Here is an 11,669-nt window from a genome sequence, read left to right as displayed (position 1 = left end):
ACACAAGTGTAAATAAACCATTCAGACAGACATTAACTAAAGTGTGCACCCATTAGAAAATATATGTCTATATGAAATAACCAACTTAAACTATAAATTAATAAAGAAATACTAACACTATGTGGTGGTAGGAGCATCCACCACAGACTGACATTTAATATCTTGCACCACTTTGAGTCGGCACAAATGATGTATATTAAAAGACTTGGTGCTTCGGATGGGAACAAAATAGAGCCCATTAAATGAAACACATACCTGACCTTTGACCTGAAGTTCATCATCTTTATTTTCAAGTAGTGCTTCCAACCACAGTAGCCACTGTGAGTGCCTTTCTCCAGTAGATATGGGTAGGACTGTATAAGAGCCTTGGCCACTTCTTCTAACTGCTCATCCTTTGGATATGCTGTATACTTCATGATTTCTTCAGCTAGGCCCTCAAGAATATCAGAACGTGTTTTTGGGGTAGGAGACAGCAAAGTTCCGTGTGCATTGAACTCATTATTTCCAGAGTGAAGTATCATCTCGGCAAAGTATGAGAAGCGAGGAACAACAAAGACTTTGGGCCAAGAACAGGACCGGGTTTCAGGCGATGACAAGATGATGGTGTCATTGCTGCTGTAGGAGTCTGAATCATTTTCTCCGTTTGATGAGGAGCTGACACTGGAAGGAGTACCTGGGATTGTGAGATTGGCATCTTTTACGAGTGAATTAGAGCTGGTTGTCTCAGAAGGCATCTACACAACTTTCACAGTAGCTTTATCTTCAAGTTCTGAAGTTGACGAGAGGTTCATAAACTGATCATCCATTTCTCTATCTCTGTACTAAAGTCTGAATGGCTCAGTCACTTGGAAGAAAGTCTTTATTTTAAGAGCAAATTCCTCCACAGATTCAATGGTGAGTTTTCTTGCATCGTCTTCACCTCCAAAGAGGACTCTGAAAGTTACTCATCCTGCCATCCTGCTTTGTTAATCTAAGGTGGAGACACAAACAAAGTGGACAGGTATTGGTCTTGTTTATTTTAATACTTAACCACCCAAGCAGAATGCACATACAGGAAACAGTATTAGCCTATAACTAATGAGTTAATGAAGACAGAATGTTTGTAAAGGGAGAATAGCTGGTAGAAAGAGGATGGAGTAGAAGAAAGGAAAGAAGGTTAAAAGAAGAGGTTATGAGAGAGGTGGCTTGCAAGGAGAAGAATACTAGAGCAAGTTGGGCAACAGAATGGTTTGGAAAGAGAAGAGGCTAGAAGAGTGAAAAAAATGGCAAAGAAGGTGGTCAGTAGTGAGGAGACTAGCACAGCTAGGATGAGGGTAAGAGAGAAGGTTAGTAGTGAGAAGGCTAGAGGAGACTAAGACAGTGAGGAGGATGGGTGAGGAGTTAAACCAGGGGTGTCAAACGTACAGCCCAAGGGCCGGAACCGGCCCGCCAAAGGGTTTAGTCTGGCCCAGGGGATAAATTCATTATCATCATTCAATAATGATAATTGAAAAACACAATGAACTTAATTTTATTGAAAATCCGCAGTTCCCAAACTGTCCACCAGGGGGCTATGTTTTAGTCAGAGCAGACAACATGATGCAACACTGCATCGAAACTGACGGCAGATGGTAGCACTGAACTTCAGGTTCTATAAGCTGTGCGCTTTACTCGGTTTTTCTGTTGGCCCTGGCACCCTCATCAACGAAATGTCTTTGTCAAAAAAGAGAGAGGTAGACACAGAGTGTCGGATTTTTCAAGAAAAATGGACTTCTTCCTGTATGTTCACGGAGGTAAATGGAAGACCCATGTGCCTGTTGTGCCTGCAGCAAGTTTCGGTGCTTAAGGAGTACAATATTCGGCACCACTATGAAACTCAGCATGGTGAGAAATACAACAGCTTGCATGGAGAACTGAGAAAACAGAAGATAAACAAACTGTTTGTGTGTCTGAGGAAACAGCAATCTGTTTTCACCCGGAGTCGAGAGGCCAATGATGCTGCGGTGAAAGCTAGTTACATAATTGCTAGCCAAATAGCGTTAGCATCAAAGCCATACTGTGAGGGAGAGTTCGTCAAAAACTGCATGCTGAAGGCTGCTGAAATTGTGTGTCCTGAGACACAAGCTTTTGCCAATATTAGCTTTATGAGAAATACCGTGGTAGACAGGATTTCGGAAGTATCGGCAAATTTGGACAGCCAACTAAAACGCAAAGCGGAGTCTTTTCTAGTATTTTCTGTTGCAATTGATGAGAGTACTGATATTGCGGACATCGCTCAACTGGCCACATTAATTTGTGGCATTGACAAAACTTTGACTGTCACAGAGGAGTTTCTCGAGATGGTGCCTATGACTGACGCCACAACAGCTGAAGACATTTTCTGCTCCATTGTTGGAGCGCTGGACAGGGTCGGGGTGGACTGGTCCCGCGCTGTAAGTCTGGCTACTGATGGTGCGCCGTCAATGATCGGGAAAAAGGCAGTTGTTGTGACAAAGTTCAGAGAAAAAAGTACAAGCCGCAAGTAAAGGGGGTTATTTTTGGACATTTCATTGTATTTTGCATCAGGAGGCATTATGATGCAAGTCGTTAAAAATAGATCACGTCATGGAGGTGGTTGTCCGAACTATTAATTTCGTCCAAGCCAGAGCTCTCAATCATAGTCAGTTTGACAGTCTTCTCAGTGATTGTAACATTGCCCATGGTCTACCATACCACACTGAATTCAGATGGTTAAGCAGAGGTGCAGTGCTGAAGTGCTTCTTTGATCTATGTGGGAAATTGCACAATTCATGGAGAAAAAAAGAAAACCTGTTAAGGAATTACAGTGGCCACTGTGGCTGCAGGACCTTGCATTTATGGTTGATATTATAGGGCATTTGAATATTCTGAACAAAATGTTGCAAAGGACGCAAAAAAATTGTATCACAGTATTATGACAGCATATATGCATTCAAGTTAAAGCTTATGTTATGAGAGACGCAGATGGCAAGCAGTGACCTTGCTCATTTTCCCTGTCTAAGAGATGTGTGTGCGGCAAGTGTTAATCCTGACGTGAAACGGTACAAAGACAATTTTACAGTTGCTGAGGGAGTTTGAGAAACGATTTCAGATATTTAGCGAACTCGAGACAGAATTCTGTTTTTCGCTCCCCATTCACAGTCAGAGCTTTTGATGTGCCTTTAGATATGCAACTCGAAATCATTGATTTGCAGTGTGATGTAGAATTGAAGGACAAATTTGCAACTGTGGGCTTGGACACATTTTACAAGTATCTCCTACCAGGCTATCCTAAATTGACATCACTGGCTGCAAAAGTGTTGTCCATGTTTGGAACTACCTACCTTTGTGAGCAAATCTTCTCATTAATGAACATTAATAAAACAAAGCTGCGTTCAAAGCTCACACATAAACACTTAAATGAGATTCTGAAATTGGCTGCTACTTAGGACATGATACCTGATATTGATGCACTTGTGCAGGCTAAAAGATGTCCAATTTCAGGGGCAAATACTGAGTAAAAGTAAATCTTATGGAAGGCTGCTTTCAACATTGCACTATAAAAATAATCAGCTTTTAATATTTGCTGTAGTATTTGATGTTTAAGTTAGTGCTAGTCAGTAAAATTTACAACAGAAGAGTTTTGTTGAGTAAAATATTATTTCTTATGCATGTAACATGTTATGTAAGTTGTTTTTTTTAAGTATACTTTTTAATAAGGTCAATAAGGAAGGGACAAATTTACCTTATCAAATGTCTGTTTGAAACACCTGTCACTTAAGATTTTAAATATGTGGAGTCAAATCATTTGTTCAAAATGCTTCCAAGATGTGGAAAATTTATTTTAAATCATTTCTAAACGTTAATGTGTTTGATGTATTTAACATACAGGACAATGTTTTTTTAGTTCCAAAAGCTGTGACTAAATGTTTTGCAAACTGTATAAACACTGATTGTTTTTTGTGCATATTGCACTTAAATAAATGTTTAACTGAGTAGAAGTGTTGTTGAAATTGCATATACTTTTCTTAAAAAAAACTCTTACATTGTTCATAATATATTTAGTAAAAGGAAAATTAATTTAATATAAAAATTAACAATAAGTCCACATTTAGTTCTATGTAATTTTGCAATGAGTTTACTGGTCTGGCCTCTTGAGATCAGATTAAGGTGTAGCGGCCCCCAGACTAAAATGAGTTTGACACCCCTGAGTTAAACAAAGAGTGGAAGCCAGGAAAGGTGACTACTGAAGAGTCAACCCTCCACTCTCTTCTATCCATCCCACCAACTCTCTGTTATAGAATAATTTTCACAGCACTGTAGCATATGAAAATCATACCTTTGATGACAATGTGTCTCTTCAGGGTCACCATACGTCTGGACCCGACTGTGTAGGCCACAAGTGGGTAGCAATATTTTAGCTGCTCAAACTGAACAATGGCAACCTTTCTATCTGGTGACAAAGTCAACTGAAATGATCCTGATACCATGAAAAATATAAACAAACTATGAAGTTCAACTCATCTCCCACTATACACATTTGTAGAATCTCTGCAAATTCAGGCATTCCAGCAGTTGAATCAGATATACCCATCAATCCATATCTGTAGTTGATCCCCTTAGTCATGACATTCTTTGTGAGATTAAATTGACTAATGTCTGGATATTTCTGTCTAAGAGCCACTACAACCTCATTCAGAACTTCAATAGGGACTGTGGAAACATTTGTCACTTCCAGATTTGAAGCACCAAGATTAGATAAGTGCAAGTGATTACTGATTAATTGCTGGTGTTTGGTTGCCAAAGTGAGTGCAATATTCCTGAAAGTATTTGTGTGTCTGACAACTTGTTTAAAAAACTATGTTTTGCCTCAAATCTTATCGTCCATAGACCCACAAGAGGCCCAAAGCACATGATCAAGTGTGGATAGTGCTCAAGATAGTGGTGTTTAGGTTTCAGTGTCTCCACTGGGAAAAGCTCACGTAGTCTCTGTCTATGCTCAGACACTTTGACATCTAGGTAGGCAATTGTTTCTTGGGTGTGAACAGGTGCCACAACTAACTCTACGAATTCCTTCAGGTCTAGTATTACTTGCCAAGCAAGCTCACTTTCTGGTATAAGGTCTCCTATCAGAAATGGGAGGAAATGTAAAAGGCACCAATTCTCATGGACGTTACCACCTACTGTCTTCCTACTGGAATAGGTGTGTGGTATAAGGTGAGGCCGATTCATTTTGTCACTCCACTTGAAAGGAAACAAGAGACTCAAGACTAAAATACTTCTTGGAGATCAAAATGCTCAAACACAATGCTAGTTCAAATGGGACAACCCATTCAAATAAATCATGCACTATATCTGGGGGATAGCCTGTGCTGACGTGAAAATGGTTAAGATGCTCAGTTAAAGGGCAAGCTCGCTTCACTCTAAAGCAACTCGTTTCAGTGTCCTTGGCAGTCTTTAAATGTGCTTCATGTACTTCTTTGGTTCTAAGAGAAAAAGGCATCTGAATAAACATCAGTTGACTGGATCTCTTCTTTCTGAGCAGAACAAAATTGACAAATATAATTCCCAGAAAAGCTCTCTATAAAACCAGCCAAAGCGTGGGCACCCAATTGTCAGCAATAACGCTGTGCACCGTTCCTTTGAACAAGTCCCAAGCTTTGAAACATAGACACCGTGCTCTTCTAATGTAACAAGATTGTGTAAAGGTGGCTCTAATATTTTTCTATATCCATATGTCTTTACATCATTACTCTTGCACAAAACTGCTAAATAAATAGAGGTGAGTGCTGAGTGGGAGCCTGGTCCCAAGTTATTGAGAATTCAGTATATGCTGCACAACTTGTGCTTCTTTCATGGTGTGCCCAAAGGATTACACAACTCAAAGTCATCAATGAATAAGGTTAAACAAATTTTTAACTCATCATCTGACAGAAAAGGGTTTTCTTTGAAGTATACATCATCTCTTATGGAGCGATACTGCTGGTTTTGAAGCTCGCCCGTGTTATTGCCCTGTGTTCTGTGGCTATCAATAACTCTATTCAACACTTCAGGAAAATCAAATATCTGCTGCAAAGATCACAATGGGTAATGTAATGTAATGGGATATATTGAAAGGACTTTCTCGTTTATTGATCAAGAACAAACTCTACAGGCTCAACCTTAAACACTTCTCTATAGTACTCTTTTCTCCTATACGCTGTTGCAAGGGGGCCACCTTTTCCCAGTGCACTTGCCAAAGGATTAGATTTACACAGTGACTCTGCTAATTTTTTAATAACCAAGCTATCAACATCAAGGTTTTGCTTTTGAAAAAATCTGAAATACTGCTACAAGTTATTGGCACGGACACAGTACTCAGCAAGTAGTGTCGCTCATCAACCAATTCATCTATTGCTGTAGATGGAACATGAAAATACTTTTCCAACTTCAATAGAACACAGCCAAGTTTTTGTTTTACAACTTCAGGAAGGTCCTCTGAATTATCAATATCACTATCTGCATCTGACAGACTAAAATTTATGTCCGCAGTAAATGCAGACCCTTCATCTGCTGGACTAGACTGAACACTGACTTTAACTACACCTGCTTTAAAATCCTTTAGACTGTGGATTATTTTTACGATTTTTATGTGAGTTAAAAGTGCCATATATGTTTGACTGATATGTACATCCCTCAAAAAAGTTACATTTTCATACCGCCTAAAGTGTTGATTAATATGACTAAAGTATTACTTCTCTGTTGAAAGTTCTTCATTCCTACATGTTTGACATGAGAACATAGTGGACTGAGAACCTGCAGTTTCTAACTTCCTGTGTGTTCGATATGTGTGACTCTTTCAGCTTGTGAATGTGCAGTCTGGATATGAACTTGTCCGGCTATGGTGGAAATGTCACAGCCTAAAATGTTTTAATAACTCATACCTGGTAGATTATGAATTGTCGCACAATTTGCAAAGCCACATTCACACAGCACCTGTGAATGAAGACAAAGAACAACAAATCAAATAGGTTATCTGTAAATGAGCTGCCTCTCAGCTAGAGTTTGTTGTTGGAGTTTAACAGCTTTCATGATGTTACAAAAAAGGCACTCAAAAAGCCAGCTCCTTTTCAAGGTGCATAATGTGCAACAATACCTGAAAAACCAACACATCCAACCTTGTTCGAGATCAGACTTTGTAAGCCTAATTAATTTTTTGTATTGTAAGTCAAATCATTTATACTTTTAACATTCTTACTCTAAACATTTCAGCTTGATATTGTAAACAATTTTAACATAACATGGACTGTAAATTAACATAAACTACATTTTAACGTGTACATGTATTAACTTGCGCTTACTAAATCTATGTTGCCACATGGAGGTGATAAAACAGGACAGGAGGAAGAGGAAAAATACCCTAAGAGTTAGGTATCTGAAAAAAAAAGAATAGAAGTGAGAAGAAAAGTATCATCGAACATTCAGTTCTGTTATCCAAGCCAGTATTTAAATATAGTACTCTAAAAGCCAGTCACTCAGCGAACACTAGCTAACATGTTAGAGTCTGGATTCCTGACTCAATCTGATTCTTGTTAAGTTCCTTAGTTTAGTTAATTGCAGTTAAAGCGGGCAAAAAAAGCAAAAAAGAGGCTTGGAAAACATTGGAACAAAGTGATTTGTACTCATGAGTAAGCTTATGAAGCACAATGACTCTCCCTCCCTCAAAACATTTAACTGCAGATTTGCATGAATCTCAGAAATGCCATATGTTGCATTCACATTGCAGAATTTTGCCGAAAGGTAACGAGTTTGCACCTACCAAAACAACCCCATGGCATGGAGTTCTCAAGTTCATCTTAAAGCAAACAGACAGAGCCTAACTTATTACAAAATGAATAGGCTAAATGTTGTAAACAAAGGGAATGCTATCCGGCTTGCTTAGCTACTGATGTTACTAGTCATTTCAACCAGCATGAAAACCGACTTTAATCCGGTATCAAATTGTATTACCAAACTAGCCAAGATGTAGTGAAATATCTAGCTTGTTAGCACAGGCATTGTCTGGTACAGCAACATGACCAAGATAAAACTGCTTAAAATAATCACAAACTACATAAATATATTGATATTAATGTGATGTGATATAAACTGTACGATTCGGACACATTTGGAAGTAATAGAACATAAAATGTCTCGGATTACTTACCTTCACATGGACGACTGCGTGTGCTGGCAACCCGCGAAAGTGCAAGACATGCTCTCTTTTTCAGTTTTATGACGGTTGGCGACCAACTTAAAGGGGCATTACTGCCACCTACTGGTGCAGGACATCGTTTCGATTTTCCCCATTTCACTTCTCATAACTTCAATGAAAAACGATCAAATAAATTTTAAATAACAGAAACTTGCTTGTTTTACAACTTTGATTATTTAAACTGTGTTAGTATATATTAACTAATTACGTTAAATACGTTTTGGAATTGATTTAATTATGTAGATAATAACTGATTTTAGGGCATACATATAAAAAATATGAGTTCTTTAAGTAAAATCAAATAGATGTCAATGCATAAAACTTAACTCTGCTATGAATCATTTCTGTGTGTGGCAAGCTGCCATTCTGCTACCTGGTGTGTGTCTCCTGACTTCCTGATTGGTCGGCCTCCTGATGACTCACAGCTGCTCCAGTTTAGAATCAGCCTCACAAGCATTCTTAAGGCAGTTTGGAGGAACAGACCAACGCTAATGCATCAATTGCCTATGAGTTCCTGGTTCTGTTTCTGAGTACACCGTCGTCTCCAAGCTGCCATCCGAGTCTGCCTTCTATGTACCTGTGAGTCCTATTATCTGTGAGCCGCCAAGCCTGCTACCTACCTACACCTGTCTGTCTCCTGTCCACCTGTGGATGTACTTACCTGGAACCATCAAGGACCAATACTTACCTGTAAGCCTGACCTCCTACTGCTACCTACCTTCACCTGCAAGACCAAGCTAACTAACTTACCTGCAACCGGCCTACCTGTAGCAAAGATCCCAAACTTACATGCTCATCTCTCTCTCCTCCAGATCCTGTACATAGCACCAACCAGCACTGTAAATAAAGCTTACTTTGACAAGAACCTGTAAACCTAATACTGTGATTGTAGGCACTGATGTACTGATAAAACATTTTTTTTTTGTTTTTATTACCTCCACCACAGAGGTTTTGCTTTCAGTAGCATCTGTTTGTTTGTCTGTTTTAATTTGCAGGAAAAGACATTTTGCTTCCCTTAATGGAAGCTTTGTCAATTCAAAACTGGAGAGTGTGGAGTTCCAAGCTTTAAACTGCAAGATATGCCCTGTTATGTGTGGCTAAATTCACATGCAGATTAATCTCACTCCTCTCCCACCAGAGGGTCTTTGTTTGCCTGGCTTCCAAGAGACAAGTTTTGGTCAAATGTGGGACAGTGTGAATTAGAGTCAAAATGACTGGGTATCCAGCTTAATTCTCCATTGTAAGTTTTAGGAAGCTGAAATCTGAGACCTCCTCTAGTTAAAGTAGGTCTTTCTCATTTGATGCAAATCAAACGAGTGTTCCTTATTCTTCAGGTGTAGGTGCACAACTGAGTCTTGTCCTGAAGTCCGGCCTCTCCTGTGAAGAATATCCAGGACCCTTGAGTTATCCTCCACAAAAAAATACCTGTTATGGAACTAATCACTGCCTCTGTATCCACTATTAGAAACAGCAACCTGGCAGAAGCAGAGACAAAACAACTTAGAATAAAAGCAACAGCAACCTTCTACTGTGTCAAGCCTCCTACTTTAAATCTTACACCACAGGAAACATATACCATCTCTCATCCAGGTAGGTAGGTACATTTATTTATACAGCACTTTTCAGCACAAGGCGACTCAAAGGACCAAAACATCACCATTTTGCCATCTGACAAAGGAAGAAGCACAGTGGTCTTTAACATCTCTAAATACCAGGAAGAAATAACCACATTACTGAGTGACAGCACCAAAAATGACACCTTGTAACCAGCACCAACAAAAAGAAGTTCACAGACTACTTGCAAAAACTGGAAAAGGGCAAAATAATTAATCATTTTACCATAGATTATATTCAGGGGAAGCCACTCCAAGTTAAGGGGCTCCCCCAGTGTATTATTGACATGAACCAGGATTTGTTGTAAGAGTAGGACCGGAAACCAGACATGGAGACAAGGTAAAAAGGTAAGAGATTTTATTTTATTGTAATATATGTCATTTTTTTATAGACTCCCCCCACATCAACTTGACGCGTTAATCACCGCACGAAGATGCGCGTGCCAACAGTGATGCAATCACGCTGTCCCCGCCCGTGTGCGAAGGCCCCGCGCAGTGTCATGTCTTGTGGTCATGCACCCCCCAATTCTTGTAACTTCGCACGTGGACCACAAACTCAAGGGCATTGGGCCAAACATGTCTCCATAAAGACAGAAGGGAAGGAAAAAAAATGAATCTAAAATCTAATCTAAAAAACACACCACAGAACTAAAGAGGGAGGAAAGAAGACATGCAAAAACATTGTCATTCCATATGTTGCTAGAGTATCTGAGAAACTCAGACGGATTTTCTATAAACACAACATCTTGTTACTTTTCAAACCTAACAGGACTCTCAAAGAGAGGCTGGTCCAACCTAAGGACAAAACTCCCAAACACAAACTGAGCGGTATGATGTATGCAGTTCAGTGCAGCAAGGAACATTGAGACCCTTCTACGTTAAAGAAACTAAACAGCTGAGCACCTACACCACAAGGCTAAGGGACACTCTTTTATTTGTCAGATTACCTAAATGTTTATATTTGGATTGAGAAGGTTTGAGATAGGGGTGAAGGAAGCCATCTATGTCAAAAGAAAGAAACAAACTTATCAGCTTTTAAAAATCCATAATGGAGCATTAGACCTGATACCCAGTCAGTTTCATTCCAATCAACACCTTCATTCATGTGACCAGAGTGACCAATTTGTGAGCCAAGCAAACAAAGACCCTAACAAGTCTTTATTGTGAGGAGAGTGAAATGAGAAAGCTCTTCAGATGAGTAGTGAAACGTCTTCACCTACAAAATAGAAGTTCTGTTGTTTTTGTTTTTTAACCTTTTTCAGAAGCTTTACGTCAACACAATCCCCTATCCTGAGTAAGAATGGAGGCAACAGTGGAAAGGAACAACTCATTTTAACAGGAATTCAACCTGGAGAGACTCACGACAAAGAGAAGCTGCAATTAAATGGTTTTATTTGACATGAATGACATAAGATATTTGGCGCTCGGACCTCGGCGGAAGACGTGAGTGTCGACAATAGCAATGCGCTTTGAGGAGAAGCTCAGGTTGAGCATTAGAGGCGTCTTCCCCCCAAAAGAGGGGGGTTCCCCCCAAAAGAGTGTGTCGAGGCCGAGGCTGAGATCTGAGAGACTGATGAATGACTAGCAAGAATGAATGCGAGAGCAATAAAGCTTAAGGCTGAAAATTCGAGGCATAATGAGCCGGTAGATGAAGGCCGGCACTAAGGAAAGTTGTCGGATGCTGATAGATGTAGGCCAGCTATTAAGGAGAAGTTATCGGATGCTGGTAGATGTAGGCCAGCTACTGGAGGGAAGCTATCCGGAGCTGGTAGATAAAGGCCAGCTATTAAGGAGAAGTTATCGGATGCTGGTAGATGTAGGCCAGCTACTGGAGGGAAGCTATCGGG

Source organism: Kryptolebias marmoratus, linkage group LG9 (genome assembly GCF_001649575.2).
Source record: "Kryptolebias marmoratus isolate JLee-2015 linkage group LG9, ASM164957v2, whole genome shotgun sequence".
NCBI classification, from domain to species: domain Eukaryota; kingdom Metazoa; phylum Chordata; class Actinopteri; order Cyprinodontiformes; family Rivulidae; genus Kryptolebias; species Kryptolebias marmoratus.
Note: the sequence above shows the minus strand (reverse complement) of the source record.